Consider the following 7,350-nt stretch of genomic DNA (forward strand, 5'->3'; position numbering starts at 1 on the left):
TGTGGCCTTTCATTGATCCCCTTGCTGCAGATTCCGCCGCAAGGGGTGTGCGAACCGTGCGCCCGCACGGGGCCTCGCGTTATGGCCCGTTTTTTTTTTTTTTTTCCAAAAAATTCTTTTATTTTTTCTTTTATTTTCATTTTTTCCCTTATAAATATCAACAGTCACAATCCATTACAGACCTAAATGTGTACTAGTCTGTGCATATCAATAAATATATGTGCAATGATGCGCGTGTCTGTTGTTCAGTACAACTGATCAGACCAAGCGCAGACACAAGCTGCTCTGATCCAGACGGGTGGAGTGTGGAACAAACTGTCACACAATGTCGAGAGAACGAGACAGATTCAGGAAATTTCCATCAGGGAATGAAAAAGGAAAAAAACTAAAGAAAATGGAAGAGTTTAATGCCTCTCTGAAAGGCTTGTTTGATAAATTTGTTACAAAAATCACCGATCCGACCGGGTCTCAAGCAGCCGTGGGGCCCCGCGTCGAGGCAAGAGATGATGATGAGGCAGGGGAAGGTATCCAGTATTTTGCTAAAATTGCGCATATAGACACCCGATCCGATCCAAAAAACCCACAAATTTCACGCGCGCGTGCTACGCTCACACACAAGGGCCCCCCCCGGCCATTTCGCACAAGGCCTCGCAAATCTCCCAGACGGCTTTGAGTTGCTGCATCGTCGACAAATTGCCCTCCAGTGGTCAATGGATGAACTGCAGCTCTTCGGCTTTAACCCTGGAGTTGGACATTTGGCCCAAACTACCAATTTCGTCTTTATGCCTTATACGTTCTCAGAAATCTATGAAACACGTCTGCAGCAGACGTAACGTGCAGCAGCCAGATGCAAAATTGTCACAACAAGGCGGCCGGTGGGTTGGAGATCCAGGGACCAGACAAAACAGGAACTGGTTTCGATCCCGACCAAACGGAGTCTCGCAGACTCGGCCCAGACTCCGATTTCTCAATTTAATAATAAACGTCACACATGATTCATTCTTCGTTGGATTCACGAGCTGCTGAGGATTTAAACTCCAGCAGCGCTGAGAGCTTTAGTACAACGTTTTTTTGGGAGGAACAATATAATATAAATCATCTGATGGTTCTGCGTCTTCATGTTCGGCAGATACAAAACCATCACGTCATGTTTTTCACAGTTCCATCATTTATTGAACGAAGACAAAGCCAAAAGGAAAAACGAGAGCTAAGGATCTTTGTTAGAACATTTTGTCTCGTTTTGGTCAACGAAAATGAAGACACATTTTAGCCAAGTTTTTATTTTATAATCTACATTTTTGTCTCATTTTTGTTCGTCGACGATATTGCATTATATATTTAATTATTGTTATCACATGACCAGCATTTTCGTTGCATCTCGTCTCATTTTCCACAGGTGATAAAGGATCGTTGATGACGATATTTAGTCATAATTTTCATTGACGAAAGGAGCTTTACCCTTCTCTTAGTTAGATCTTAGTTCAGGATCTTCTATCCTCAAAGGTTTTACAAATACTTCAAGTCAGAAGTGGAAACGTCTTCAGAAACGAGAGAGAGAAGTCCAGCTGTCTTGTTTCCAGCCTTTGAGAGTCATTTATAGCTGATGGAGGGCGTGGCTTGTTGAGTGACAGCTGCTTCTCCGTCTGCGGTTTTAGCTGCTTAGCACTCTCAGTGGACTCGACACCCGAGCCGCGACGGGAGACCCGAGAGAGTTTACAGATGATACGGTTCGTTATATTAAACGATCAGACCTCAGACTCGGAGGCAGGGGTGTTTCTGGACCCCTTGGGGGGCCGGGGCAGGAGAGACCATGGGGCCCCCCAGAATCATGAAGGAAGTCCAGGACCACAGATCAGTAACGAAATCTTTTATTAGACAATTAACATAAATAATAAATAACATAACGATCTTAATCCAAACTTTACATAAACACTAACTTATTATGTGGCTATGAATGTGTTTAGAAGAAAATGGCTGAATTCACTTTGATGTGCAGTAAACTTGCTCGCTGGATGATGGGAGTTTGGGATAAAGTGGTTAAAAGAGCTACTTTTTTATAATGTAACACAACTTACCGGTAATGTAACTTAAAGGGGACCTATTATGAAAAACATATCTTGCTTTAACATATATAAAGTGGTCTCCCCTCAGCCTGCCAACTCAGAGAAGGAGGAAAACAACCAAATTCTGCAGTGTCTCTATAGCCGCCTGGATGAGCCGTCCAGTGTGATGTGGATCTACGATCCCCCCTCATCCCCCCTCATCCCCCCTCATCCCCCCTCAACTCCAATACTGGTTCTAATGCTGTGAGTATAATGATAGTTACAAACATTATAAAACATAGATAATTTACATACATTTTCATAACACAAGTGTGGGATGTCGCAGTGTTGCACGACACCGCAGTGTTTCTCAATTGCATCCCAGAAAGCCCACAGCTGAGAGAGCCGTGGTTCCCGGGGGTTTGTGGGAGTTTGTGGGAAGGTCCTGGTCCCTGGGAGAGCGAGTTCAGATGGAAACAGACTGCAGGAAGCGGTTCAAGGCCGCCTTTGTTAACGACGACGAGGGCAGTGATTGATACCTAACAGATGCCGGCGCTGGGCGGTGGGCGTTGGCAGCTACACGTGAACCTTCAGGACGGACGCCGTCCTCTTATCCCGACAGGCCGTGATGGAGCGGGAGGTTGCAGGGAACCGATCAGAGGAGGTGGCACCACCTGACCTGTATTGTCTCCTCCAGCGGTGTCGACAACCTGACGAACCCTGACTGTATCGGCCTTTTCTTTCTAAAAGCACTGGTGTAAAGGGGGGGGGCGCTTCACTCGCTTCAAAAAAGTACAATTTCGAGAAAAAAGTTGAAATGTTGAGAAAAAAGTCAAAATTTCGTGAATAAAGTTGAAATGTCGTGAAAAATGTGGAAATGTCGAGAAAAATTGAAATGTAAAATTAATGTTGAAGTACAATTTTGAGAAAAAAGTCGAAATGTTGAGAAAAAAGTCGAAATGTTGAGAAAAAAGTCAAAATTTCGTGAATAAAGTTGAAATGTTGAGAAAAAAGTAAAGATTTCGTGAAAAAGTGGAAATGTTGAGAAAAATGTCGAAATGTTGAGAAAAAAGTAAAAATCTCGTAAATAAAGTTGAAATGTCGAGAAAAAAGTAGAAATGTCAAATTAATATTGAAGTACAATTTCGAGAAAAAAGTCAAAAAGACATCCAAAAGCAAACGAAAAAGTATTTCATGGCAACCAAAAACTTAAAGAACGTGGTCAAAAAACAGACAACCACCACCCTCATAACCCAAACATTTAGGTTTTCCATTCCATCACCTGACCCATAAATCCTCCTCACGCACACGACACGCCCTCCGGAGACATAAAAAACAATAATATAAACATTCTTAGCAAAATCATAAGCAGAATAAACACTATAAAACTAAGACTAAAACTAAAACTAAGTTAACAAATATACACCGGATTTGAGCAGAAATGCTAGTTTCCATAGAACCCCCACAGAAAACATAAAAACTATTCAGTCAAACAATACAATCAAACAAGGGAACAAATATAAAACATACATAGTAGCAAAATAGATTTAGTAGCATTTAAAAGCAGTATGGATTGTATCTAAAGTGACTTGAGTTTAAAGTGACTTAAACAAAAAATGCATATTACAATAATGAAGTACCAGCGATGGTAATATTATGGTACTGAGATTATCCAAGTTGTGTGACATACAAAGTGCGTTTTGCATTGCACATTGCCCTGGTACGTACAAATTAAAACAGATAATTAACATTAAGACAAACTGGCTATTGTTCATCCAATAGCCAGGATTTAAAATGTTTGGTGAAAGAGGTCAGAGTGGGAAGTTCACGTATCGTGCTGGTATTGCATTCCATTATATGTGGTAAAGCGGCCAGAGGAATGCTGGGAGTCGACACGCTGTCATTTATCTGAGCCGGGTGGTGGAGTCTGTAAACTTTTACAAGCTGGCCGTAGTCCATCTCTGCAGCGTGTGGATCGTTCTGACAAATATCCACATCCTCGGAGTCTCAACGTTTGTGCAGAAAAAAAAAGGTCCCACACGAGCAAAAACTGCAGAAATGAAGCAAATAAAACAACAAAAAAGTGAGAGTTCCATTTGCTAAAATAAGGCCTTTAAATGTGTTAATTCGTCTTAAATCTCAATCCAAGGGTCTTAATTTCAGAGGGAATGTATCCAGTCATCATTAAAAAGTTCATTTTGAGGAGAAATACATTTGTTTTCCAGTTGTTAGACGCGTGCTTGCTTGACAACGCCTCAGTCAGGGTTGCCAGGTTGAGCGGGTTTCAGACCAATTGGGCTGAAAAATAAAGGACTGGGCGGGTTGATAAAATTTGGGCTGCTTTTCCTGGTTTTTACTAAATATTTAGGACAAATTATTAACTAAAAACTTTCCATTATGGCAGAAAAAAGTAGAAACGTACACAATAAACTCACTGATGTTTTATTCGCTTGAATCTACTCAATTTAATTGTAGTCTTTGTTTGGAGCCAACTTTTGGGCTATTTCGTGGTGAAATTTATTACACATTTAATAATTGATGGTTTTAACATAGAAAATGTATGATTCAGGCTGGTTTGTCATTATTTTGGCAGGTTTTTCATCGCATTTGGGCTGTAACCTGTCAGATCTGGCAACCTCGACCTCAGCGCTGGATTTCTTGGTGACTCGTCTTTTTGGTCTTAAATTTGGTTTGAAAATTGTATTAAGAAGTCTTAAATTCACCTTGGTCAAACCTGTAGAAGCCCTGGATAACGAGGGGGTCATGAGCATCGGTGGGTGCCGAAGCAGAGACTTGGAGACTTTTTCTCTCCAAGATCCTCTGATCACGTCATTAACCCGTCGTTAATTAATCTAACGAGGAGCTGACGTCCCTCCAGCTGGTTTTTCCTAGAACCACTTCACTTTCTAGACCGGGAGTCTGCAACCCTCTAGAGCCGCATGCGGCTCTTTAGCGCCGCCGTAGTGGCTCCTGGAGCTTTTTCAAAAAAGTTTGACCTTTTTTTTCAATTTTTTCTTCTTTTTCTTTTCTTTTTTTCCTTTTTTCTTCTTTTTTTCTCTTTTTTTTCCTTTTTTCTCTTTTTTTTCTTTTTTTCTGTTTTTTCTTCCTGTTTCCTTTCCTTTTTAATCTCGACATTTCAACTTCTTTTCTCGAAATTGACTTTTTTCTTGACATTTTGACTTTTTTCTCGAGATTGTACTTCAACATTAATCTCAACATTTAGACTTTTCATCACGAAATTTTGACTTTTTTCTCGACATTTAGACTTTTTTCTCAAAATTTCGACATTTTCTCGATATTTCGACTTTATTCACGAAATTGACTTTTTCTCTACATTTTGACTTGTTTCACAAGATTGTACTTCAACATTGATCTCGACATTTCGACTTTTTTCTCGACATTTCAACTTTTTTCTCAAAGTGCATAATGAAAAAAAAAATCTTCCCCCAGTTATAACTAAAATAGATACATGCAGCATGTGTTGCCTTCATTCTAAGGCTTATACGAGACTTCCCAACTTTTTTGCACAAGTTCAAGTTCAAATTTCTCACATTTGTTGCGTCATTCGGTATTTCTGAGATTTTGCAACCCGACTAGTCTGAGATCGGGGGAAAGAGGAAGGAAAAGTTGTTTTCTTTTCTAGTCACACATCTGGAGGCACATGTGCGGCTTGTGTATAAGATTTCTGCACGAAATCGATGCCATCTACTTTTTCCAGAAACAGCGAGAGTCGTGTCAGCTTGAGGGGGAAAAGGCTTTCGTAAACAGATTAGTCCGTCGACCTGCGTTTGTTTGTGCTGCGGAGATGAATGGAGGTGCAGGAAGTGGTTATGATATCTGCAGCAGGAATGTATCTGTCATATGCGTCGAAGGGAAGGACGGGAACCGAATAGCGTGAGAGGAAGTCCGGCTTCTTCCTGTGAGATTGATGACACGGAGGACGAGAGCATGGGAGAAACCTCGACTCAGAGTCGGAGTCACATGATCTGACGCAAGAAACCGAGAGTTTCCTGGTGACATGATGAGAAAAAGCAAACATGAGGCACGAGGAGGAAGATGGAGGAGGGAGGGAGGGATGGAGGAGACAGGGATGGATGGAGGAGACAGGGATGGATGGAGGAGGGATGGATGGAGGAGGAGGGAGGGAAGGATGGAGAGGAAGAGATGGATGGAGGAGGAAGGGACGGATAGAGGAAACAGGGATGAGTGGAGGAAGGGACAGGACAGATGGAGGAGGGAGGGATGGATGGAGGGACGGGTGGAGGAGAGAGGGATGGATGGAGGAGGAAGGGACAGATTCAGATTCAGAGAAATTTTATTCATCCCCGAGGGGCAATTCAGGACAACTAAGCAGCAATACAAGTACAGTAAATCCGCTCAGCTGCCGGCCGGTCGACCACAACGAGCAGCGACCCGAAGCCGGAACAAAGAAGAGAAAGGGTGACATTGGGGTGGGGGAGGGAGGGAGGAGGGGAAAAAAAGGCATCTTCACACTGTGTTTAAGTACACAGTGAGAAAGTGCAAAAAAACAACCTCAGCACAGAAAGCATATGACAAATTTACATCAACTTCACAAGACTTATAGCCAGGAAGGCGTTGAGAATAGGGAGGTGTGGTTATCAGCAAGTGTATGTGTGGCGGTGAGTCCATGAACTTCGCTCAGAGCTGCTCTCAGCCAATGTCTTTGATGTTATCAGACGGCTCGGTCAGTTCTGAAAACAGGTCCGCAGATGATCTGGAGAGGGAAGGGTTAGTGGGGGCAGAGTCACCTTGTTTACATTCCACCAGGGAGATTGTGACTACAGCGATCAGCCAAACCGCTCTGTCAAGGCCAGATTATAGAATCAACAATTGTAGTGAAAAGAACAGGCAGATCCCAGTAATTTTTCGTCTGCCTTAAGTCTCTGGTTCCTCAATGGCGACTCCAAACAGACGAATTTGTGATCAATTCCCGCCAAGCCGAGCTTCCAACTTCTCCAAGGTATTCTCCATCTTGCCAATGAGCTCAAAGACCACCGCCAGCCTGCGATTCTGTTCAAGAATCGCATCCAGCTTGCGGCCTTGCTCCCCCAGCGTTAAAGTCAAAGTGTTAGTCGCAGCGCTTATCCCTTCAGTCACGTCAGGCAGTTCGGAGAGAGCCAAAGCAGCTGTCGACGACTTACGCGTTTGTCGATAGACGAGGAATCCCCCCACTCCAATTAGGAGAAATCCTGCTATCATAAATCCAATTATGAAGGCATCTTCAACGTCCTCGACAGACAGGATCGCCAGACACAACGGCCTCCAATGCTTCCAGGAGTCCATAGTG

Source organism: Cololabis saira, chromosome 23 (genome assembly GCF_033807715.1).
Source record: "Cololabis saira isolate AMF1-May2022 chromosome 23, fColSai1.1, whole genome shotgun sequence".
Lineage (NCBI taxonomy): Eukaryota > Metazoa > Chordata > Actinopteri > Beloniformes > Belonidae > Cololabis > Cololabis saira.